Source organism: Macaca mulatta, chromosome 4 (genome assembly GCF_049350105.2).
Source record: "Macaca mulatta isolate MMU2019108-1 chromosome 4, T2T-MMU8v2.0, whole genome shotgun sequence".
Classification (NCBI taxonomy): domain Eukaryota; kingdom Metazoa; phylum Chordata; class Mammalia; order Primates; family Cercopithecidae; genus Macaca; species Macaca mulatta.
Genome location: NC_133409.1, coordinates 26368334 through 26395024, shown reverse-complemented (window position 1 = coordinate 26395024; position 26691 = coordinate 26368334). Strand labels below are relative to the sequence as shown.

At 40.4% G+C, this 26691-nt stretch overlaps 2 pseudogenes; both read right to left on the bottom strand.

The window, feature by feature from the left end:
• Window positions 1-6145: 6145 nt before the first annotated feature.
• Window positions 6146-6821, bottom strand: LOC100425320 (non-histone chromosomal protein HMG-17 pseudogene; annotated as a pseudogene).
• Window positions 6822-25626: 18805 nt separating this feature from the next.
• On the bottom strand, window positions 25627-26444 carry LOC714398 (protein BTG1 pseudogene; annotated as a pseudogene).
• Between the last annotated feature and the right edge of the window lie 247 nt (window positions 26445-26691).

Below are 26691 nucleotides of genomic sequence, written 5' to 3'. Positions count from 1 at the left end.
TGGGCACGGTGGCTCACACCTGTAATCCCAGCACTCTGGGAGACTAAGTTGACAGGATCACTTGGGCCCAAGAGTTTGAGACCAGCCTGGGCAACATGGTGAAACCCCATCTATACAAAAAATACAAAAATTAGCTGAGTGTGCTGACGCATGCCTGTAGTCCCAGCTACTTGGGAGGTTGAGGTGGGAGGATTGCTTGAGCCTGGGAGGTTGAAGCTGCAGTAAGATGTGATCTCTGCAGTAAGCTGTAATCATGCTACTGTATACAACCCTGGGCAACAGAGCAAGACCCTGTATCAAGAAACAAAAACAAAACTTGAGACTGGGTAATGTATCAAGAAAAGACATTGTCTTGGCACATGGTTGTGCTGACTTTCAGGAAGCATAGTGCTGGCATCTGCTCAGCTTCTGGGAGGCCTCAGGGAGCTCACAATTATGGCAGAAGGTGAAGTGGGGAGTTTGCAGGTCACCTGCGGGAGCAGGAACAAGAGAGGAGGTGGTACCACATACTTTTAAACCACCAGATCTCGTGAGAGCTCACTTATCACCAAGGGATGGCTCAAGCCGTTCGTGAAGGATCCACCCCCAGGATCCAACACCTCCCGCCAGGCCCCACCTTCAACACTGGGGATTACAATTTAACAAGAGATTTGGGCGGGGACCAATAAACGAACTATATATCAGGATGCAATCTCTCGTTTTCTTTTATCTGAGAAATATCTTTATTTTGCCTTCATTCTTGAAGAATGCTTTCACTGGATATGTAATTTTGGGTTGACAGATTTTTCTTAATTTCACACATAATATTTCACTCTTTTCTGGCCTCAAAATTTCTGAGTGGTGAGCTGTTAATCAAATTATTATTACCTTCTATGTCATTTTTCTGTGTTATTTTTCTCTTGCTGCTCTCAAGACTTGCCCTTTATCTTTGGTTTGCAACAGTGTAACTATTGAGCCGTAAATTTCTATCTTTCATAAAGTTTGCGACATTTTCACCATTGTATCTTCAATTAAAAAAAATTTTGTTTTCTGCTACATTCTCTTTTTCATGTCTATCTGGAACCATTTTGTATATAGAATCACTTTGATCTAGCAGAACACTAAGGTTCTGTTTTTTTTTTTTTTCCTTTTTGTCATATTGGATATTTTATTTTAATCTATCTTCAAATTCATTTCCTTTATTCTTCTGTTATCTTCATTCTGCTATTAAATCCATCTATTGTTTTTTTCACATATTTTATTTTTCAGCTCCAGAACTTCTATTTGTTTTCTTTTTTAAGTTATTTTTATTTCTCTGCTGAGATTTCTTATTTCTCTACTTCAGTTGTGGATATATTTTGTTTTAATTTATTAAGATTAGTTAAAATAAGCACTTCAAAACCCTTGTTTTAACATTCGGCTCATCTCAACATTTCTCTTAGTTGATTTTCTTTTCTAGTGGTTGTATGCTCCATTTATCTGACTTTTCATGTCAGGCACTTTTTAATAGTGTTCTAGGTTAAGTTAAGTTGTTAAGATTGTAGGTTTTGTTATCTTTCCCTGTTATTTTATTAGCAGACAATTGTTTTATTAGAGTTTGTGTAGGACAAAATTATTTTGCAGCTGGACTGAGACAATTCAATGTTTACCTCTAAGACAGCTGAAAGTCTGGCACTATATCTCGGCGGAAAAAAGAACAGTGGACTAACTAATGATTTACAAATGTACTGTTTTTAGTTCAAAACTCCCCTGAAGGCACCTAAAACTGGTTTGTTTATGAATGAATGACACCTGACGTGACCAGTTAAACTTTCTGTCTTGGCTTTTAATTCAAGAGGGCACTAGGAAAAGCTGGCTGGAAACTTTTAGGCAGCTTTCCTGAAACCAAGATTTATTATACAGCTTCTGTAACTCAATCCTGAGATAAAGCACATATTCATTGAGAGTATGTCAGACCCAAGAAGCTGTGCCTGGAAGCCTCCCAGACTCTCAATGATTGCTGGTACTTTCTTCTGCTATACCAAATTCTTTACCTTTAATAAAACTTTTACATGAATGTGCTCTTTGGAGATTTTTAAGTTCTTTCAGTGATCTCATCAGTTGTAATCCTTGCAAAATTGAACTGTGAAATCGGGTTGTTGTGTGGCAGCTTCAGTCCCCTTTCAAATCAATTTTTTTTTTTTTTTTTTTTTAGATAAGGTCTCGCTCTGTCACCCAGGCTAAGGTGCACTGGCATGATCTCAGCTCACTGCAGCCTCAGTCTCCGGGGTTCAAGCAATCCTCCCACCTCCCAAGTGGTGGGGACCACAGGCACAAGTCATCTTGCCCAACTAATTTTTGTGCTTTTGGTAAAGATGGGGTTTCACTAAGTTTCCAGGCTTGTCTTGAACTCCTGGGCTAAGTGATCCACCCACCTTGGCCTCCCAAAGTGCTGGGATTACAGGTGTGAGCCACCATGCCCAGCCTTACTTTCAGATCTATTACTACTAACAGAGATGCTTTGTATCTGCTCCACACATGTGTGATTGAGGGGCCAGTGAAAGATACAGGCAGGCAGAATTTAGACACTCCCTTTCTGACTCTTTCCTTCCAACATTTATCTACACTCTTCATTGGTAACCATCTCCTGAACTTCAGTTTTCTGGTTCCCCAGGCCATTTTCTACCACACTTTTCTGAGCCCCGCTGCTTCTGGCATCATCTGTACTCGGTCTCAGGCTGAAAGTTTCAAAAAATGAGAACTCACTTTGTAGAACTCCCCTCTTCCAAACAAGTACGCTCCCACAGAGTCTCTTTTCTGCTTACTCTCCAGTGATTTGGCTAGCTCTTGTTTGTTTTAGGTTCAGAGTTTATGGTTATTTTCTATGGAGAATTCAGTCTGGTTTGATCTTACTTCATCACTAATGGAAGTGGACTTCTGATGAGATTTTTAAAATATTGCCCTTTTCCACGAAAGTTGTTTTAAATGGAAAAAAGCTAAATTTTAGTTTAGTTTTCAGCAGAGAAAATCTATTGCCAACCATGAGCTAACAGAGTGTCTTAGAAACACAGCATTTAAAGGAGAACGCTGTTTCATCTGAAAAATGATCATATATTTTTTTCAAGACAAGAATTGTTCAGAAAAATTATTTTTACCAAAAAAAGCATTGATCAGTTGTCTGCTCATTGTACCTAAGTGGTATAATGAAGTACTTGACACACTATGGTCCTGACATTAGATGATGACAAGCAGTTGCCAATAACAACTAGAAAGAAAGATTGCTATACATGCTATATGAATATTTAATCTTTGTTTCTTTTTCACAATGTTAATGTACTGTCTTCTTTAATTCTCATAATAATCCAATGAGATACGTATTACCTATCCATTTAGTAGATGAGCAAATAGACATTATAGGGAGGGAAACATATACTAAAAGATAACACCTGGCCTGTTTGATTCATCAGCCGGGCTCTTAATTACATGTACTACATGATTAATTACTATGAGTTAGTTGACATTTGTAAGTATATATGTGGATATGGGTCTGTGTATGTGTGTGTAAGTATGCTTTTAGGATATTTTTAGTAAGTGATACTCCCAACACAGGAAAAAAGCATTATTAAAGAAAAAGGTACTGCCTGATGTTAACTCTGTGAAAGTTCTTTGTGTACATTGGTATTAAATGTATCAATAAATGAATATGTTTTGTATGACAAATATAAACATTTATTTTATACCAAAGTTATTTAATTTTCTTTGTAATATGTAAAATAATTATGTCCTATAGTTAGTACTCTGGTAGCCCTAATAGTGTATTTCACAGTGTCATAGTTATAGTTTTAGGCCTGAAAAGCAACAGTTGGCAAAATACAATTTGCAGGCCAAATTCTGCCCGATACTTATTGCTGTAAATTCTGTTCTGTTCTATTCTATTCTATTCTATTCTATTCTATTCTATTCTATTCTATTCTATTCTATTCTATTCTATTATTGGAATGCAGTCATGGCCATTTTTTATGTATTTTCTATGGCTACTTTTGTGTGACAGCGGCAGAGTTGAGGTGTTGCAGCCAATACTGTATGGTCTCCAAGCCTACAGCATTCATTCTCTGACCCTTTCGGAGAAGGTTTGCTGACTCCTACCCTTATAGGAAACTGAAGGTTCTCTAAATTTTTTCTCTTGCCCACCTTCCATTTTCCTGTTATATTAATAGGATACTTTAGATTCAGAGAGGCTTAATCACGTAAATTAATTATATATCCAGGACTAGAACCCAGGTCTCTTATTTCTCACCTTAGTACTTTGAATTAAGTCATTGTTGTCTTTTTTTTTTTTTTTTTTCGAAGGCGCATGTTGACAGAAAGAGAGGGCCTCTTAGTGGATCTATCATTTTGAAAACCCATGCCAATAGAGAGAAAATAGTTTTTTCACTCTATGCCTGCTTTTCTCAAGTTACCTAACCTTCTATCTACTGAAATTTTCAAGTGTAATTGACCTTTTTAAAGGTGGTTGCTGACTTTACTGAGCTAATTTCCAAAGCTTTAAGATTGATAATAAACATTTCAGAAAGTTAGCAGTCATATATTTAAGAAGAAAAATATGTCCACAGTTAAGTGTGATTCTAATGTAACATGTACATAAATTTACTCTTTTTTTTTTTGAGATGAAGTCTTGCTCTGTTGCCCAGGCTGGAGTACAGTAGCACAGTCTTGGCTCACTGCAACTTCTGCCTCCTGGGTTCAAGTGATTCTTCTGCCTCACTTCTGCCTCAGCCTCCTGAGTAGCTGGGACTACAGGTGCCCACCACCACGCCTGGCTAATTTTCGTATTTTTGGTAGAGATGGGTTTCACCATATTGGCCAGGCTGATCTCGAACTCCTGACCTTGTGATCCGTCCCGCCTCAGCCTCCCGAAGTGTTGGGATTACAGGTGTGAGCCACTGTGCCCGGCCATAAATTTACTCTTTATGTTTCCAAGGTGTGAGGTCTTATTCTCAACCTTGATTTCCTCTAAAAACCAAATGGGATAAAAACTAAAGACTTCAGGCCTACAGTTTTACTTGTGTATAAATGCCAAGCCTTCCATGGGTTGGCACAGACCGTGATGATGGGACAGCAGCCCCTTGCTGCACAATGAAAAACATTGTTACCATTAAAATCTTGGTCTAAACATTTTTTTACAAAGCCTTTTACTTGCATTGGGTCATTGGAATCCCTCTCAATTTTTTTTTTTTTTTTTTTGAGACGGAGTCTTGCTCTGTGGCCCAGGCTGGAGTGCAGTGGCTGGATCTCAGCTCACTGCAAGCTCCGCCTCCTGGGTTTACGCCATTCTCCTGCCTCAGCCTCCCGAGTTGCTGGGCCTACAGGCGCCCGCCACCACGCCCGGCTAATTTTGTGTATTTTTAGTAGAGATGGGGTTTCACTGTTAGCCAGGATGGTCTGGATCTCCTGACCTCGTGATCTGCCCGCTGTGGCCTCCCAAAGTGCTAAGATTACAGGTGTGAGCCACCGCGCCCGGCCCCTCTCACTTTTTAATAGGCCATTTACTCTGGAATAGTGGTCCAAAAATTGGCAGAATATGATATTTAATTGGTGAATTTATTTTAAATGCAGATGACTGGAATCCACTAGAGATACACTGAATGTGAATTGTGGGATGGGAGCAGTCAGGGATCTGTATTTTTTAAAAGCTCTGCAGGTGATTTTGAAGCACACCAAAGTTTCTTTGGTATTGAGGAAAATTTTACTTTTATTTATTTCTTTTATTTTATTTTTTTCCAAGCCAAACCGTATCCAGCTTTATTAAAGATACTTTCCATAAGCAATCGTGGTATTTCAGGCAGGACATGGACAGACAATCGTTAACAGTATACAACAACTTTCAAATTCCCTTCTTCAATGGACTACCAAAAATCAGAAAGCCACTATAAAACCCAATGAAGTCTTCATCTGATGCTCTGAACAGGGTGAGGGTTGACATTTCACATTTAGTTCTTTAACAACTTTTCACAAGCCGACTCTGACTTTCAGGAAGTGAAATGACAATAGAATTTTTCTGAAGATCCACGACCTAGAAACAGAACCACTGTTCTTTTGACAGGTGCCATCTCAGTGGCATTACTGGAAAGTCTAGATTGCCTGACACGCTGGTAACCAATGACTAGGGGTCGGGTCCCAACGGATATCTGGGCTTAAGGGAGTTAAGTCGATGCTGAGAGATGGAAAAGGAGAAGAGGACCTAAAAATGAGTTTGTTTTGCCATATCACAAGGCTTTTGTGCCAAGATGGCCAAGTGTGTCAAAGTCAGGGAATCCCTCCTCCTGGGAGCGAAGAGGAAGTCTCTCAAAACTAGAAGGGAAAGGTGTTTTCCCCACATCAGTCCAGCTCCGGAGACATTCTATTAGTGACATAGGTCCCTTCCCCCAAAAACAACGATGAAGTGTTCTGTGTGCTAACGACATAGCTTAAAAAAAAAAAAAAAAAAAAAAAGGAAAACAAAATTCTGCATTTTTATAAAGCTTGATAAAAAATAGTATTTCAAACCGTACAGTCACCAGAAGTACACAGTTATCAAAAATGCACGCACTTCACTTGGCCTCTCCAGCACCTTCAGCTTTCTGTGCCTGGTCTGTTTTGGCATCTCCAGTTTCTGCAAGGTTATTCCCCTTCTTGCCAGAATCAGCTTTTCCCTTTTTCCCTCTCGGTACCTTCTCTCCCTTCTTTGCAGGGGCCTTTTCAAGCTTGGACTTTGGTTTTGGAGGAGCAGGTTTAGCAGACAACCTTGCGGATCTTCTCTGTGGTTCGTCCTTCACCTTGGCTTTATCTCCTTTAGCATCCCCTTCAGACTTTCTCTTCCACATGGAGGCGGCGGCGGCGGCGAGGGCGGCGGGACGTAGTAGGCGCCGGGTGCGGGATGCAGGGGCGCGCGGGCTTCGGTGGGTCAGCGGGTCGTTCTCGTCTCTTCTTCACACTGCTCGGGCTCCGGGGAGTTTATAAAGTGAAACTTTTCACATGACAATCTGTAAAACTGGGTTCTAATCCTGGCTGTCTTGTTAAATTGCAATGTGGCCTTGAACAAGTCGCTTGGATAAGCAGCCAAAAAGGAGGAAGGGGTCTCCTATGGAAGGTCCCTGGTTTTTTTGTTTGTTGTTTTTTGGTTTTTTTTTTCATAGTTGTTCAATTTCTTTAGTTTTCTCAACTGTAAAAAGGAGGACATAACATTATTTACCTTGGGTTTGCTGTAAGGAAATTGCTTGTCACATAATAACAACTCAAAAGTTAACTTGTTAGATTGTATTATTATTATTATCATTATTAATATTGATGCCACAATGATACAGAACTATAATTCAGTGTAATAGACATACTATTTTCCCCCACACAACCAAGAAACAACTGGCCTCATTCATTCATTTAGATAAGTAATTGTTGCTACCCGCTAGGGTCCAGGTACTGCACTAAACTCAGGACACAGGATTGGATACTATGGGGTCTCTGACTTTAAAAGACTGATATCCCAGCGGCTGGTGCGGTGGCTCAAGCCTGTAATCCCAGCACATTGGGAGGCTGAGGCGGGCAGATACCTGAGGTTGGGAGTTTGAGACCAGCCTGGCTAACATGGTGAAACCCAGTCTCTACCAAAAATACAAAAATTAGCTGGGCATGGTGGCGGGTGCCTGTAATTCCAGCTACTTGGGAGGCTGAGGCCAGAGCATTGCTTGAACCAGGGAGGCGGAGGTTGCAGTGAGCCGAAATCGCACTACCGCACTCCAGCCTGGGTGACAGAGTAAGACTCTGTCGCAAAAAAAAAAAAAAAAAGAAAGAAAGAAAGAAAAAAGATTATATCCTCCTTGTCAAAAGACATGTATAGCTAAATATTGAAGCTGCTACTTTTTCTAAAGAAAGCCACAAGTGTTTGCTGAAAAGCCATTTCACCCACTTCCACAAAGATGATAATAGCTTCTATTAAATAGTTCATCTCTCTTCTTGAGTAGTGTGGCATATATATATTAGACAATATTGTATTTTTGGATAACTCATTGCTGTATGAGTAGCTTAGATAAAATGAGCTAAGAGGGTTCAATTAAGTTCTCATTCCAATGGCACTCACTATCTTTGACTTTTATAAAGGTTTATAATCCTTGTTGCTGTAATTTTAAAGACTTAATAAAAATAGTGTTAATAGCCTTTTCATCATTTAAACAGTCTTCCTTTGAGAATTCCGTTATTGCTTTTGATAAATTCCTTCTAGAAAGCATATGAGGAATGGGAAATGGTTAGATTATCATGAACATGTATAATATGAATGTTTCTTTTGTTAAAAATAGCACTAAGAGGCCGGGCGCGGTGGCTCAAGCCTGTAATCCCAGCACTTTGGGAGGCCGAGACAGGCGGATCACGAGGTCAGGAGATCGAGACCATCCTGGCTAACACGGTGAAACCCCATCTCTACTAAAAAATACAAAAAACTAGCCAGGCGAGGTGGCGGGCGCCTGTAGTCCCAGCTACTCAGGAGGCTGAGCCAGGAGAATGGCGTGAACCCGGGGGTGGAGCTTGCAGTGAGCTGAGATCTGGCCACTGCACTCCAGCCTGGGCAACAGAGCGAGACTCCGTCTCAAAAAAAAAAAAAAAAAAAAAAAATAGCACTAAGAATATTCAAAGATGTCATGCTTATTGTTCTATAAACTAAAACTTAACGTTTTCTACTAAGTTGAATAAGAATATAGATTAACATACTTCCTTTTCTTATCAGCTCTCTCCTCCTCAAGTGTGAATTGAAGAAATTTCCCTAGGGGAGGAAAAAAATAGATCTTACCTACATAGAAGTCAAATAATAAGTTTAAAAAATATTTGTAAAACATATGAAAAATAAAATCTAAAAAATACCTAGTTGAAAACTAATTCAGATTTCATGAAACAACATTAATAACAATAACAGATAATGAACAAAATATATTAACAAAATCAAAATGGCTAGCACATTAAAAACATTACCACTAGTTATTTAAGAAATACAGGTTAAAGTGAAATCAATTTTTCTATAAAATTAGTATAATTTTTTTTTATAATCCATAGGTTCACAGAGGTAAGTAGAGATTTAAAAATAGCAATATGTAACATTGATAAGGGTGTGATGATACCCTTATTCAATGCAGCCGTGTTTATAAATGATAATTTTTTGAAAGTTTTAGCAATAAAGCATCAGTCTTATTTATTTATCTATCTATTTATTTATTTATGTTTTTGAGACAGGATCTTGCTGTGTTGCCCAGGCTGCTCTTGAACTCCTGGGGTCCAATGATCTTCCTGCTTCGGTCTCCCAAAGTGCTGGGATTACAGGCGTGAGCCACTGTGCCCAGCCAAGAATCAGTCTTAAACCCACATACACTCTTTATCAATCTAGTCTCTGAGGGATGCACATGATAGAAACCTCCACTCCAAACCAGCTTAGGCAAAACAGGGAATTATTTCTTGTGCATTATATCAGGGTAGATTTTGTTACTGAAATTATATTGTTAGGAATCTACCCCTTTTCTTTTCTTTTCTTTTCTTTCTTTCTTTTTTTTTTTTTTTTGAGACAGAGTCTTTCTCTGTAGCCCACACTGGAGTGCTGTGGCGCAATCTTGGCTCACCGCAAGCTCCGCGTTCTGGGTTCACGCCATTCTCCTGCCTCAGCCTCCCGAGTAGATGGGACTACAGGCACCCGCCACCGCGCCTGGCTAATTTTGTGTATTTTTAGTAGAGACGGAGTTTCACCTTGTTAGCCAGGATGGTTTTGATCTCCTGACCTCGTGATCCGCCCACCTCGGCCTCCTAAAGTGCTGGGATTACAGGCGTGAGCCAACGCGCCCCATCGAATCTGCCCCTTTTCATCTCTAGTTTCCACCTCTCCTCTGTGTTAGCTTCATACCAAGGCAAGCTCTCTCAGTGATTGCTAGAATGTTGAACTGGTGAACCCAAAATATCGGAGACAGCTCTCAACCAATGTAGAAAGTTTATTTTGCCGAGGTTAAGGAGGTCCTGAGGGTCATGTTCCCAAGGTGGTGGTGGGGGAGACTGCCAGGTCATAGGTAGATAAGAGACAAAAGATTGCATTCTTTTGAGTCTTTGATGAGCCTTTTACTGAATACACAATTTATTCTGGCTCAGTGAGTCTGTATTTTTACATAAACAATAGGGCAGAGGAGGCAATCAGATATGCATTTGTCTCAGGTGAGCAGAGGGAGGATTTTCTGTCCTGCACCTGTGAAGATATGTGGTGGGGGATGCAGGGGTTGGGATGGAGTGAAATTCAACACAACTGACTCAGGGTAAATATTTTGAGGTCATGAGAAATTTCCTTGCGGACAAATTGTGAGGGAGGTATGTAGCTCTTTTATCTTTGTAGTTATCTTATTTAGGAATTAAAATGGGAAGCAGATTTGCCTGATTGTGGTTCCCAGCTTGACTTTTCCCTTAGCTTAGTGATTTCAGGGTCCCAAGATTTATTTTCCTTTCACAGGCTGATATCAGATAGCCAACCCTAATGAAAGGGAATGGCTTTTCCACAGTAGTTCCTAGAAAAGCCCAAGAGTGAGCCTGGTTACCTGAGTTAGGTCTCATATTCAGTCCCAAATCAGTCACTGCAGCCAGGAGGGTAGAATGCCCTGACTGCCCGCGCTGGGGTCCTGCACCAGCCTTGAAGGCAGGGAGTCAGCTTTATCCAAGCTCCTTGGGATACAGTGTGATTCTCCGAAGTAAGATGTTACCACCAAAAGAAGGGGAAATGGAAGCGAGTCAGGAAAAATCAACAGATGCTCACTGCACAGTTTCATCCTTAAATAACACTCCTGTAAATCAATATTAAGAAATAATAAATGCGAAGATTAACATCCAAATGTTTAATATAGCTTTGGTTATAATACTTTAAAAAAACACACACACAGAACCCCAAAACCTTGACTAATACTGTTGTTTGACAATAGGCAAATTGTAAATTAAGAAGTACACAATGTATTAGGGAGCCATAAAATTATATTTCAAATACCCTTTAGTGCTTATGAGAAAAGTATACTTTATGATATAAAGTCATAAAGGCAGAATGTCATATATACAGTAAGAGCTCACCTATGTAAAAAAAAGTGCAGAAAACAAACCTAGGAAAATCTATTAAAATAATAATTAGTTCTAAGAACTGTTGGACTTATTCATAAAACAGGGTTTTTTTGGAGTGTTATTTGGCAAGAATTTTTATTCTGAATATTATTTCTTTATAATTTCCATATTTTTACATATGTTACAGTAAGAAACCGAGAGGTGCGCTGCATTTAAATAGAAATTCTAATAACTTCACTTAAATTATTATGATATTCCAAACATCATTTTAAGGTGCTTTCGGGTACGCTGTCTCATTTAATGTCTCCCATAGTCAGTGGTCAGTTCGATTTGCTCCATGAGGGTATTGTTCTTCTATACGAGCCATAAATAAAAGCTGTTGATTGACACAGTGATTCATTTGTTCATTCATCCAACTACCTAGGAATTGTTGGAGGGATTAAAAAATAACCCCTAAAGGAATTTGCTAAAATTAGGAAGGTAAGAAAGCTTTTAAATTATCTTGGGTCAGTGAACAGGTTTTTGCAGTGATTAGAATATGTTAATTATTCTTTGTTTTAAGTAAATGAAGAGCTAAATGAATGTCAGCAATTCTGTCAATGTCACTGTGTGTGAAGAGGTTATGCTTGTGATAGCATTCTATTGCAATCATAAAAATCATTTAGGAGTGTTTTTTCTGCAAGATTTTAGAAATGTATCCTACAATTAATTTTTAAATATGAATGTCAAATATAATACATACTAAATATATTCGGAGTTAATTAATTTTCTACACATTCACTTATGAATAATTTGTATTCCATCTGCTGGTTGAGGTGGAATTTCTGGTCAAAGGGTATTTGTGACTGCTGCTCCCTGAAACTTCAGCTTCATGAGAGGAAGTAGTGCCTCCAAGCCTCAGAGACAACTGTGGCCAACTCCCACAAAAAAAGAGGGATAGCAGAGATTTTCTGGTCAAGAGTCTATTAGGAGAGGATGTAGAATGACCCTCAAGGCAAGCTGGAGGCAGTGATCTTGGCTATATAAGGCTAACTGGATCAGTATTAGGGTGATGGTCAAGGGAGCCAACACCAACATACATAAGACATTTTCTTTCCTTTTTATTATGACCTAGAATTTTTATTATACATTTGCTGAAATTTGGCCAAACATAGTAGCTCATGCCCCTCTGTAACCCCACCACTTGGGAGGCCGAGGTGGGAGGATCACTTGAGGCCAGGAGTTCAAGACCAGCCTAGGCAAAATAGCAGGATCAAAAAACAAAAAAACAAAAATTAGCTAGACACGGTGGCACACACCTGTAATCTCAGCTACTCAGGATGCTGAGGCTGGAGGATCACTTGAGCCCAAGAATTTGAGGCTGCAGTGACTTATGATCATGCCAGTGCACTCCAACCTGGTCAATGGAGCAAGTCTCTGTCACTAAAAAGAAAAAAATAAGTAAATAAATGAAATAATTTGTATGGATTTAAATACTAATTTTTATTATTTATCAGTCCTGGGCATGTACAAAAAGAAAAACATAAGCAGAATACATAGGTTAAAATATTACTTAAAACTTTCTCACATTTGAAGTCTAATTCTTTTGAGAGACTCTGAGTTATTGATACCCCAGCTTTTCCTTATAATAATATAATCCTTTGTATAATGAAGAGTATTAGTGATGTGGTATATTTTCAGCTCAATTGTGAAATATATACATAAAAAAAGAGTATGTAACATATCAGTACAGTTGAACAAATAGTTAAATATAAACCCGTATATCAAGAGAATATTATGAGCGCCTCAGAGCCCATGATTTCCTTCCTTCCTTCCTCCTTCCTTCCTTCCTTCCTTCCTTCCTTCCTTCCTTCCTTCCTTCCTTCCTTCCTTCCTTCCCTTCTTTCCTTCTTTCCTTTCCTTCCTTCCTTCGAGATGAAGTCTCACTCTGTCACCCAGGCTGGAGTACAGTGGCACGATCTTGGCTCACTGCAACCTCTGCCTCCCAGGTTCAAGCAATTCTCCTGCCTCAGCCTCCTGAGTAGCTGGGATTACAGGCATGCACCACCATGCCTGGCTCATTTTTTAATTTTTCGTAGACACGGGATTTCACTATGTTGTCCAGGCTGGTCTCGAACTCCTGACCTCAAGTGATCCACCCGCTTTGGCCTCCCAAAGTGCTGGGACTACAGGCATGAGCCACCACTCCTGGCCCCGTAATGCCCTATCTTTTCCCTTTATAATAACTACAGTCTGTTTTTATAATTATTTCTTTGCTTTTTTTCTATAGTTTTATCAAGTATATTTGCATCTAAAAACAAAGATTTGTCTCTGTTCCCTACCTTTCCCTTTCTGTGTCACAGTGGGCTCTGAATTAGAAAAGTACCTGTGCCTCATCCCATGACAGGTAGATAATGTTGAATGCAGTCATAAAGTCAAGCCCATCCAGAGTTGGTGGGGGATTCCTACCAGGAATGACTCCTACCATCAATGACTCCTACTAGGTCATTGATGTATGTAATGGGTTCTTCCCAAACTTGAAACCAGGAGCTAGTCTATCCATTCAATCTTAATCAAGTTAGCAGTCAGAGCTATAAAGTCATGTAGGCCACCAATGTGACCTCTGATGGGGTTGTCAATAGTAACCACTGAAGACTTTTTTTTTTTTTTCCGGTACAGAGATACAGCCAGTTTTGTGCTGCAGTGGCTTAGGGTAGTTTTTGAGCAGGTCAGAGGAGAGGCAACGCTGGCTTCTTCTTTTCCCTACATAATGCAAAGCAAGAAGGTGATAGATGCTACCTGTCTCTAGGACCAGAGCTTATTGTGTCCAGATAACTTAATACTCATTATATCTGCCATTCATTGAATTCCAAATACTGTTCTTAATGATTCATGCACAATAGTTTACTTAGCACCTCACTAAACCATACAGGGTAGTTACTGTTATACAGATGAAAATATATATATTTTTTTAACAAATGAAGGAACTAATGCCTTCATAATTACTTGCCCAGGATTCCACAGCTAATAAATGTACTTGAATTTATGTTTTGAACTCCAATGTGGCTTCTACAATTCTGAAGGTACGCAGACAAGTTATACTTGGTAGTAGCAGGTTTTCATTTCTGTCTTTACAAAAAATGCGTGATTTTATACTGTACCTGAAAAAATTTCTTTAAAAGCTGACCTCATGTATTTTCTTAAAAGTTTTATTGTGTAGGCGGGGCGCAGTGGCTCACACCTGTAATTCTAGGACTTTGGGAGGCCAAGGAGGGGGGGACCGCCTGAGGGCAGGAGTTCAAGACAAGCCTGGCCAACAAAGCAAAACCCTGTTTCCACTAAAAATACAAAAATTAGCTGGGCGTGGTGGCACACATCTGTAATCCCAGCTACTCGTAAGGCTGAGGCAGGAGAATTGCTTGAACCTGGGAGGCAGAGGTTGCAGTGAGCTGAGATCGTGCCACTGTACTCCAGCCTGGGCAACAATACTGAGATTTCGTCTCAAAAAAAAAAAAAAAAAAAAAAAAAAAGTTCTATTGTGTCTCCAACAGATTTTTGTTCTTGGAAGCTGAGTAGATAGAAGATAGCCTATCGAATACAGTACTCCAATCCCCAGGCCACCCTCCACATATTTATAGTAGGGATTGGGGAATTCTGTCCTTTAAGCTGCATTTGCAATGCTTACCAATAGAGGGAGGGATCAGACCGTGGAGAAGAGCAGTAAAAACCAGGCTAAGGAACTCTTTGGTTACTTCATGATCTTTGGCAACTGGAAGTAGATTGAGCATGAACCCCGTGAACTCTTTGTTAATGAAAGCAGACATCTTCTTGTTATCTGGAAGAGAGGAGTTTGCAACCCCAGTGAGGGGAAGTGTCAGTTTGTAGGGACTTGAAGTGAAAAAACCTAACTTGCTTAGTGTTCTATAGCCAAGTTTCTCTTTTTCTGTTTTTGTTTTTTGAGACAGGGTCTCACTCTGTTGCCCAAGCTGAAATGTAGTGGCATGATGACAGCTTACTGCAGCCTCAACATCCTGGGATCAAATGATCCTCCTACCTTAGCCTCCTAAGTAGCTAGGACCACAGGCCTGTGCCACCTCACCCAGCTACTTTAAAAATGTTTCATAGACAGGGTTTCCCTATGTTGTCCATGCTGGTCTTGAACTCCTAGGCTTAAGCAATACTTCCACCTTGGCCTCCCAAAGTTGTGAGATTGTAGGTATGAACTGCAGTGCCTGGCTGAGCCAGGTTCTCAACTTCAGCACTATTGGCTTTTTAGACCAAATAATCCCTTGTTCTTAGGGGCTGTCTTGTGCATTTTAATGTGTTTAGCAACATCCCTGGCCTTTCCCAACTAAACATTAGTAGCACCCTCCTTCCTGCCCCAGCTGTGACCATCAAAAACATTTCCGGGCATTGCTAAATGTCCTCATGGGAGCAAAATTGCCACTGATTGAAAACCACTATCCTAGAGATCTGAGATCTCCTGAAGACCTAGAAGATAAGCAAAGATATTCTCTTCCTGGTGACTGGGGAATCTAGGGCTCTTATTGTTCTGGGATTCTACCATTCAAAGGTATGCATGCAATGAATGGAGTTAGGCACAGTCCATAAACGTATGAACAAAGGTCATAAAAGTATGAACAAAGGGCAACCAGTATCTTAACACCAGGCAGAGTGATAAAAGCAGCAGCAGCTTGAAACTTTACGAGTGGGGAGAGAAGAATGGAAACTGGATCAAAAGGGAGGAAGCAGAGATGATCTCTGACAAGATGGGGTGATCAGGCTCAAGAAGCAAAGCCCCCCACAAGGGAAGAACTCTTATATCTGTATGGATGGGAAGAAGCTGTGAAATTACTTTAGCCGATTCAAACACTTCTCTCTCAACTTTCATCTTCCAGTATTTGCTGTCTCACTTACTAGTTTTGTTGCTCCTTAGCCACTCATTTTAGAAACCTTGGAGTCATTTTTTTTGTAGTGACTCTCTTCAGAAAGGAAGGGATTTTTAATTTATTTTTATTTTTTATTTTTTTAAGACGGAATTTCGCTCCTGTGGCCTAAGCTCTGGAGTGCAATGGCATGATCTCAGCTCACCGCAACCTCCAGCTCTCAGGTTCAAGCGATTCTCCTGCCTCAGCCTCCCGAGTAGCTGAGATTACAGGCATGCGCCACCATGCCTGACTAATTTTTGTGTTTTTATTTATTTTTATTTTTATTTTATTTTTTTATTTTTTTTTAAGACAGAGTTTCACTCTTGTTGCCTAGGCTGGAGTGCAATGGCATGATCTGGGCTCACCGCAATCTCCGCCTCCCAGGTTCAAGCGATTCTCCTGCCTCAGCCTCCCTAGTAGCTGGGATTATAGGCATGTGCCACCATGCCTGGCCAATTTTGTATTTTTAGTAAAGACAGGGTTTCTCCATGTTGGTCAGGCTGGACTCGGACTCCCGACCTCAGGTGATCTGCCTGCCTTGGCCCCACAAAGTGCTGGGATTACAGGTGGGAGCCCCCGTGCCCGGTCATTTTTGTATTTTTAGTAGAGACTGGGTTTCACCATGTTGGCCGGGCTGGTCTCAAACTCCCAACCTCAGGTCATCCGCTCGCCTTGCCCTCCCAAAGTGCTAGGATTACAGGCATGAGCCACCACGCCCAGCCTAAAGGAAGGGATTTAAATATGAATTTTCTTGTCTAATAGGAACTTCCATGCCCATAATGGAACCTAGGTTACTTTGAGGGTTGTAAGGAACATTTTTCGTTGCATGTTCCAGCAGACTGGCAACAACTTCCTTCCTTGCAAGCATGCTAGCTACCACAACCTAAAATATGTTTAATCAAGAGAGAAGACTCAAACTAATCCTAGATAAGAGGAAAACAAACAAACAAACAAACTAATAATATACAACTTGTAAAGCACATGGATTCACAGACCCATATATTTTGTAATGCTATGCAGAGTCTCTGATACTGCCAGGAACTCTGTATTTGGTAAAGGCAATAGTCATGGGTCCAGGGTCTTAACACCAACAGGTAGGTCACTGGTTAGTGCTCCTGATAGGCTCAGATCCACCCTTTAATGCAGCTGGGACTCAGTCTAAGTTATCCATTCACATCTTCAGAGGCCGTTTGCAGAAAGGATAGTATATGGATCCATCTCACCTGTGATGGTTAATAGTGAATTTCAACTTGTTTGGATTAAAGGATGCAAAGTATTGTTCCTAGGCGTGTCTGTGAGGGTGTTTCTCTGTAGGCTGAGAAAGGCAGACCCACCTTCAATTTGGGTGGGTACAATCTAATCAGCTGCCAGCACAGCCAGAATAAAAGCAGGCAGAAGAACGTGGAAAGATTAGATTGGTTTAGTCTTCCGGCTTACATCTTTCTCCCATGTTGGATGCTTCCTACCCTCCAATATTAGACTCCAAGTTCTTCAGCTTTGGGACTTGGACTGCCTTCCTTGCTCCTTGGCTTGCAGATAGCCTATTGTGGGACCTCACCTTGTTATTGTGTGAGTCAATACTCCTTAATAAACTCCCCTTTATATATACATCTATTCTATTAGTTCCTCCCCTCTAGAGAATCCTGATACACCACCCAGTGATCAGCTCTTTTGTTAAAGTATGGCTTCTAATACTAAATCACTAAAAACCATTAGATTATCACATTCAAGGGCATCTGGCTTAAACATTGTTGCATTGTTTACTGGAGTGGGCCATAATAAGCAGGACTCAATAAATGTTAATTAACTGAGTGCATGGATAATTAAATGAGTAAATGCATGGCTAGAGCTTAGAATAGTCTAATATTAACATTTGTCCTCAAACGTGGAAACACTTCTACTTTTTCTGAGCATTTGCTCTAGAATCCAAGGACATTTTAATTAGAGGATGGCATGGTCTTCTGCTGAGATTCTTTTTATCAACTGAAGCACCCATTCTGCAAAGACTCTTGAGTGTTAGCTAGTAACAACTCAAAGTTTTCCCTCTCTCTTTACAGAGAATTTCCCTAGGTCACATAGCAGCCAGGAGCTACTTCCTCTGCCTTGAAAGCTACACTGCCTTAACCTTGGCCAATGGCTGACTGGTGTGGGAATCCAAAAGCCCTCCTCCTTGCCTCAAGGCAACTCAAATCTGTGTTGTAATTCACGTCCCAGATCTTCTCCAGTGAAACAAACTAAAGCTTCTGTTCAGCTGACACCACACTCTTTCTAAGCTTTATTTTCTCCTGCTTTATTCCTCTTCCTTCACTCCTCTTCTTCTGAAAAGACCCTCCAATGAAACATTTGAACAAGGCTGTGGATACATGAGGGAATCTTCTAAGTTGAGTGCTATGCAGGCAAGTTAAAAAAAAATGCCTTAAGCTCTCAACATCCATGAAATATCATTTTACATACATTTTAAGAACAATGTGATTGTTAAAGATAATTATTACTGAGATCTCTGTATTTTACAAAATCAACTCTATATAGGTTTTTTTTTTTTTTTTTTTTTTTTTGAGACGGAGTCTAGCTTTGTGGTCCAGGCTGGAGTGCAGTGGTTGGATCTCAGCTCACTGCAAGCTCCGCCTCCCGGGTTTACGCCATTCTCCTGCCTCAGCCTCCTGAGTAGCTGGGACTACAGGCACCCGCCACCTCGCCCGGCTAGTTTTTTGTATTTTTTAGTAGAGACGGGGTTTCACCGTGTTAGCCAGGATGGTCTCGATCTCCTGACCTCGTGATCCACCCCCGTCTCGGCCTCCCAAAGTGCTGGGATTACAGGCTTGAGCCACCGCGCCTGGCCATTCAACTCTATATAAATGTACTAAACTAACTACTGAGTACTATGCTCAGTACCTTGGTGACAGGATCATTCATACTCCAAACCTCAGCATCACACAATATACCCAGGTATAATCTTAGAGGGTACACAAATCTGCACGTGTATCCTCTAAGTCTAAAATAAAAGTTGAAAAAAATGTACTGAGTTTTCTCGCTGGGGTTAAGTGAGTTAGTAAGACAAGCTCCCTTCTTGTCTGGGCACGGTGACTCATGCTTATAATCCCAGCACTTTGGGAGGCCGAGGCGAGTAGATCATCTCAGGTCAGAAGTTCAAGACCAGCCTGGTCAACATGGTGAAACCTTATCTTTACTGAAAATACAAAAATTACCTGGGCATGGTGTCACATGCCTGTAATCCCAGCTACTAGCGAGGCTGAGGCAGGAGAATCACTTGAACCTGGAAGGCAGAGGTTGCACTGAGCCATGATCCTGCCACTGCACTCTAGGCTGGGTGACACAGTGAGACTCTGCCTCAAAAAAAAAAAAAAAAAAGAAAAAGAAAAAAGACCCCTTCTTCAAAGAGGTTAGGAAGGGATTCGGGCAAGTAAACAATGGGGCTGTGCTAGTGTGGTAACCGAGCTGTGGAGCCGGAGAGAAGCAGTTATTAATCTCATCTGCCGGAATGGGGGAAGCTTCTCAGGGATGGTAACATTTCAGATGGTTCTTAAAGGGCGACTAGAATTCCGACAGGTAGAAAACGGGGAAAGGAAAGTTTGGGGCACAGAAAGCCTTCTCATGTGGCTAAAGTAGTTGCTTCTCAGGAATAGAGGCCAGAAGCATGAGCATTTGGATAGGATTACTGTGAAGGGCCTGGGATGCCATACACAACTTTGTTTTTGTTTTGTTTTGTTTTTTTGGAGATGCGGTCTCACTCTGTTGCCCAGGCTGGAGTACAGTGGCATGATCACAGCTCATTGCAGCCTCGACCTCCCAGGCTCAAGAAATCCTCTAATCTCAGCCTCCCAAGTAGCTGGGACTACAGACATGTGCCACCAAGCCTGTCAATTTTTTTGGATTTTTATATAGAGTGAGACCTCACTATGTTGCCCAGGCTAGTCTTGAACTCCTGGGCTCAAGCGAACTCCTTCCTCAGCTTCCCAAAGTGCTAGGATTACATGTGTGAACCATCATTCCTGGCCCATACACAATTTTTTGTCTTGTAATTATAATGCCTCTCTGTCCCTCCCCCTGATTTTCACTTCCGTATAAATTGCTTTATTCATCTTTCATTCTCATAAACTAATTTCAGTTCATGTTATAAAGCATTCAGCATGATGCTGTACCCTACCATGCTGAAATGCTTTGTAATATGAACAAAATTAGACAGGGGAAAGAGGAGAAGAAACCTGCAATTTTCATCTTCATCTCCTTTCTTGGGCATTAATGGAGAGAAGAAGAAACAAAATTGGTAGAAAAACTGTAACTTCTATAAAAAGATGAAACTCAGTCCCTCAACAAAGGAGAAAATAAACTAACATACTGAGCATCTTCTACTACTACTAAATATATAACACACTTTAGAATCAATTTGTTTAATTCTCACTAATTACTCCATGGGGTGTGTAACTGTGATTATCTCAAGTATGAAGATAAGAAACCTTAAGCACAGGAATCCAGTCCATGGCCAAGGCCACACAGCTGCTGTGAGGTGGCACACTCTCTCTCTCCGGACTTTGCTCTGTGCGGCAGCTTTCTAGGAAGCACTAACTGTGCACGCCCGGGGCCAGAAACACAGCATCTAAGAATTGGGTACTGAAATCCTGGGTGTTCCTTTTGTAAATCATTGAGGAAATAAAAGAGGGAGGAAAGCAAAATAGAAAGAGGATTATTTAACCTGAGAGAGATGACTGAAAAAAAGGGAAAGAGTATTAGAGATAGGAAAGAGAGAAATGTTAAAAAGAAAAAATAAAGATATGCTTTAAAAACATTAGATTGGCCGGGCACGGTGGCTCACGCCTGTAATTCCAGCACTTTGGGAGGCCGAGGCAGGCAGATCACAAGGTCAGGAGATCGAGACCATCCTGGCTAACAAGGTGAAAGCCAGTCTCTATTTAAAAAAAAAAAAAAAAAATTAGCTAGGCGTGGTTGTGCGTGCCTGTAGTCCCAGCTACTTGGAGGCTGAGACAGTAGAATGCTGTGAACCCAGGACGCGAGGCTTGCAGTGAGCAAGATCATGCCACTGCACTCCAGCCTGGGTGACACAGCAAGACTCCATCTTAAAAAAAAAAAAAAAAAACCAAAAAACTAAAAACAAAAAAACAAAAAAAAATTAGATTGATTATAAATTATTATTTCCACTAATAAGATATATAAGATACAAGTGTTAATTTTCTCAATATCTAATGGGAAAAAAACAGGAAAACTTTGGTAGTTTTAAGTATATATATATGCATATATATATGTATACACACATTCAAGTAGACATATACACACAAATGTATATATACACACATGTGCATATATATACTATATGTCTTCTTTTTGTTATTTTCATATATAGGCATATATACCTAATATAGGGGTGTGTGTGTATATATGTATATACATACATATATATACACACAAACACACACTCAAAACTACCAAATGTTTCCCTGTTTCTTCCATTAAAAAATGTGTGTACGTGAGTATTTTCTTAAGCTGGTAAGGCAGACTTTATTCAACGAGGCCATGGTGCTAGGTATGGGCCCACTACAACTCAGTCTTGCAGTGGGAGATAGAGAATGGACTCAACTCCCAGTATATTTTGATCTTTGTTTTACTTAGGTTTAAATTATGAAGTGGAACTCAAGAAAAAGAAGACTTTGAAAGGAATGGTTATAATCTTTTGTACCAGTGTAAATGCCTTTAAATATTCACCATGTAAAATGCTTTAAAAATATTCCCAAGAAAGTATGATTCACATTTCAAGTCTATTAAAATTACTTATTTTTCTTAAATATATGGAATTATTTTGAAATGTTTTCCTCCATATGTATAATAATTATAATTTATTTCGTAAAACACAGTGTTATTTTCCCTGTGGATTAGTACTGCTAGGTTAGACTTGGCTCTAGAATGCAAAAGGAAATATTAGATTTCAGACAATCTGGGAATTTTCTGCCCATGCATGGTAGATAAACACATATTATACTATTAAGATATATTGTATTTCTTCTTTCTTCCACTTGGGAAAACAAAGCCTATAAATCCTATTTATACTGTTAGCAATGGGGTCTTTGTTTAGTGAACCTTATAGAGCATCAGGTGTTTTTTCTCCTTGGGTCCTTAAACTGAAACTTAATTGTCCCATGTCACATCTGTTCACATCAATCAAGTTACATTATTTTCTCTACAATGTGTTCTTTGAGTTAATATGATTGATGTGACTAAATGTGATGGATCAAAAAGGTCTGTTAGGCACTACAGAAAATTTCAGAATCTCAGGTCTGCAGGCCAACGAATCTCTTTCTATGCATAATTTGGTGTAGAGTTAAATTTAGAAGAGCAATACAGTTCACCGGATTAAGAATTTTTGACACTGATTCTTGACAGGCTCCTTTTTGATGATAAAGAGAAAGTATGAGTAATTTCCTAGGGCAGAGTTAAAGTTTGGGAGTCATTACCCTGCTGTAAATCAGATAAATTCAGGAAGGAATTAGAGTGGAAAGGGATTTGCCGTTGGAAGACTGGGTTTGGAATCCCAGCTCCTCATGTTCCAGTAATGGGGCCTTGCAGAAATTGCTTGAATTCTTGGAACCACAGTTTCTCATCTGTATCATCTATCACATGAAGTACTGTGAGAATACCAGGAAGGAATATAACTAAAGGAAAGTTATAAATTACAAAGTATTATGACAAGACTCCACAGTTTTCTTGAGAGCTTAGACTGAATAGGAAACAAATTAATTATTTAAAAACCCACAGAAAGAATAGTGCTTAAAATAATTAGGTCTTTGATACCCAGGAGCACCACAAATTGTGAAAGGTCAAGTGATGGGTGGAGTAGAATGCCTCCTGTTCAGCATCCTTGCACATCTCGAATAGTTACCCTTCTCTTTTAACCATCATAGATTCTAACGTCAAAAGTCTGAGTGGTCATTCTTGTTGAAAATATTCTCGGCCGGGCGCGGTGGCTCAAGCCTGTAATCCTAGCACTTTGGGAGGCCGAGACGGGCGGATCACGAGGTCAGGAGATCGAGACCATCCTGGCTAACATGGTGAAACCCCGTCTCTACTAAAAAATACAAAAAGCTAGCCGGGCAAAAATACAAAAAGCTAGCCAGGCGAGGTGGCGGGCGCCTGTAGTCCCAGCTACTTCGGAGGCTGAGGCAGGAGAATGGCGTAAACCCAGGAGGCAGTGCTTGCAGTGAGCTGAGATCTGGCCACTGCACCGCAGCCCGGGCGACAGAGCGAGACTCCGTCTCAAAAAAAAAAAAAAAAAAAAAGAAAAAAAAAAGAAAAGAAAATATTCTATTATCAGCTGATACATTCTCAACTTGTATTTTCACCAGAGTTTTACTGTAATTATAAATTTAAAAATGGGGAAGCTGTATCAGTGTTCTCAGAACTGTCCAAGTGGCATCATGGTTTGGAATTTTCTTCTTTCTACGTTCTATTCTTGCCAAAGACATCTGTTCAGAATCTACAAGTGACTGTGAGTTCCTCTTTGATTTGTTTTTATAGATGGCCTGATATAAAGTAACTTGTAAGTTTTTTTATCTGTAACTTTAAACAAACTTTAAGCTAATTGTATCATCAGACACATGGTCTTAAGCAGAATGAAGAGCTGTATCATTATATAGAAGTTGGAGTAGGAAAAGAAAGGCAGTGGCTGGAGAGTGAAGGTGCAGGAAAAAGAGCCTTTGCTGAGGGATCAAGATACTCGTATTTGGCAAAGAGGACCTGCTTTTTACTAAGGTCAACTGTAGTTGAAATCATCATTCTATTTTCAGCTTTAACCTTGGCAAAGACATTTAAGCCCTCTGTGCTTCAGTCTTCTCATGAATAAAATTGTCGCTTCTGTAGCTAAACTTCTGCATTGTGAGGTTGCCAATGGACTACAACAACTCAAATGTGCTTCTTTATGTCTCTAGGTAGTCAGAAAAAAATATATAAACCAGTTATAGCCCAAGTCAGCATGAAGCAGTAGGATCCAAACATTTAATTTTTCTCTTTAGGTAACTTCGTTTATCTTGTATTTCTCAGGTTCTTTTGGGATTCTGCTTCCCTTCCGGGTTCCTCCCCAAGTAGCATCTTCTGGAAGAATAGTGGAGTTCCTGGACCGCTAGAAGCATCTTTTGCAGTGTGCTGAAGTTATTAGTTGGGGTTATTGAGAGAATTAAGGGAAATGTGTCTCCTTGGCCCTAGCCTGGTCCTTGTGGTTGAGGGGTGCACTGGCTGGTTTATTTCATTCATGAACTGTTTCCGTTGATGGTATTTATTACTGACAATTATGGCAATGAGCTTGTGTTCTCTTTGTCCTCAGCTCACTGAGGTCTTTGTACTCTCTTTCCATTGATTTGGCTCCACCTTGTTACCCCTTAGGAGTGTCTGAACTCCTTAACTCCAATTAGAGTGTTCTGCCCTTCAAACCCCAGTTCTAAGAACTCTCATCCTAATTACAGCAGCTACTTCTGACAAGCTCTCAGGTAGAACTCAGAGTTGCTATTAAATTTACTTGACATGCTTCTCTCTCCAGTTCTGACAGGTAGTCTCTTTCCAAAGTCCCAAAGATAGAGAAGGGGCCAGATCTCCTCATTTGGAGTTTACCCAATATACCTGTGTTCTTTGGAAAGAAGACTGGAGAAGGTCTATCGGATCCATGTGTCATACTTCCCATACTTCCTTTCTCCCTTTTCTTTCTTCTCTCTACCTTCCTTCCTCTACCCCTCTCACTCAAAAGGAAGAGCTTTTATTTCCTGTACATCGTATTCTTCTTTTCTCCATAGAGCTATAAGACTTTTCTACCTCTTACAAATAGGAGTATCTTTTTGCTCTATAGGAGAAATTCTATGATCTGATCTATCATGTTGTATGGTTTGGGTTATGAAAAGTGAGTCTAATCTTTGTTAGAGCAAATATTTATTTTACTTTGATCATTTAAATTAAAATAAGGGCTAAACCATATAGTAAAATATGAGAACCTTCTCTCTTTTTTTTTTTAAAATGCCAAGATAACAATTTATTATAGAGAGAAGAAAAATTTCTCATCCGAAATATAGAAATCTGTACAACTTTGCCACAATCAATATACATGAACTGTATAAATTTATACCAGTTCATAATTTACCAAATAAAAGATGACTAACAAAGTTCATAAAAAAGATGGTGGTTTGTGGAAAAGACTTTTACCCAATTAAGTACAAGGAAAGTTACAAACCAGACCTCCACTTTCTAAAAATAAAGAGGTTTACTCAGTCTTAGAAAACTACAAGCTAGCAAATGTACAGAGAGCTGGCTGGTGCTAACACCACAGTTGAGACAGTGTCTTTTTAAGGGTCTTTTAAAAGCCTGTTGCCATGGCAGATTCTGGTCACTTGCTACTTTCAAGGACAAAAACACAATACAAGGTCTGACCATTTCCCCAGGTCATGCTTACTAGTTTGTTTTTATGTACATTTATACATATTTAAGTGCTAGGTAAAAGTCTTGTCGTAAAATTTCCGGTACTACCATGTTTAAAACGTTCAGCTTTCCTATTGAGCTGCCAAAAAGGTTAACAGTAAAAATTTAAGTGTAATAGTGCAAATTCCTCTGCGAGATTTACTGCAGAGAAAGGTTCTTTGAAATACAGATTTTCTTTAAAGGGACTGATGTAAAAAATCAGGTATGTCTGGGAGAAACTGAAACCAACCTAGGACTTCTCTCCCTAGCAAATAAAGTGATCATTTACTTGGACTCACAGGCTATTAAAATTAATCGTTGAAAGGTACTGTCCAAACTATGGCACTGTCGCTTAAAAAAATTTTTTTTTACCACTCTGTCTTGTGCCAGATCTTCATAGCTGTGACATGGTTTAAATTCCATAATCCATCCCCAAGAGGAGCCCACCCAAAGCAAAAATCAAATTTATCCATTATTGTAAGATGATCCATCCACAGACTATATCTTAACCTGATACAGTCATCATATTGTAGTTTTTGGAAGCCCTCGTTCTGCCCAAGACAAGTTCCTCCTTACAGCTGATTCGGCTGTCTACCATTTGCACGTTGGTGCTGTTTTGAGTGCTACCTCCTGCTGGTGAGGCTTCATACAGCACACAGATGGAGCCATCCTCTCCAATTCTGTAGGACACTTCGCAGGGGTCAACCCAGAGTGTGAGCTCACTTGGGAGAAGCCTGAACAGCTCCTGACTGCTCGGTCCAATCCGCTGTGCTGCCTGTCCAATCAGAGGATCCATTTTATGGTTGATGCGAATACAAGGGTAACCTGATTCCTTGTATGGCTTTTCTGGGAACCAGTGATGTTTATAATGTTCTGCCAGCAGCTCCTGCAGGCTCTGGCTGAAGGTCTGCAGCTGTCGCTCGCTCGTGAGCCCCTTGGTGCGGAGGAACTTGGAGATGAAGGACACAGCGGCGGCGATCTCGCCTATCGTGGTGGCGGCCCGGGGTAGAAGGGATGCATGGGGACGGCGTGCGGGGGCGGCCGGGGGCGGCCGGGGGCGGCCGGGGCTCGGCAGCGCGGCCCCGAAGGCGGAGCGGACACCCCGGGCTTCCTCTCCGGGCAGAAGGCTGAGAGGAAGAGAGGGCGTGAGGGGCGGACGGCTACTTTTTTTTTCTTTCTTTAGACTAAAACAGTTATTTTCAAGACAGGAGGCGGCAGGAGAGGAAGAGACGAGCCATGGCGGCCTGGTCACATCGCTTGGACCTCC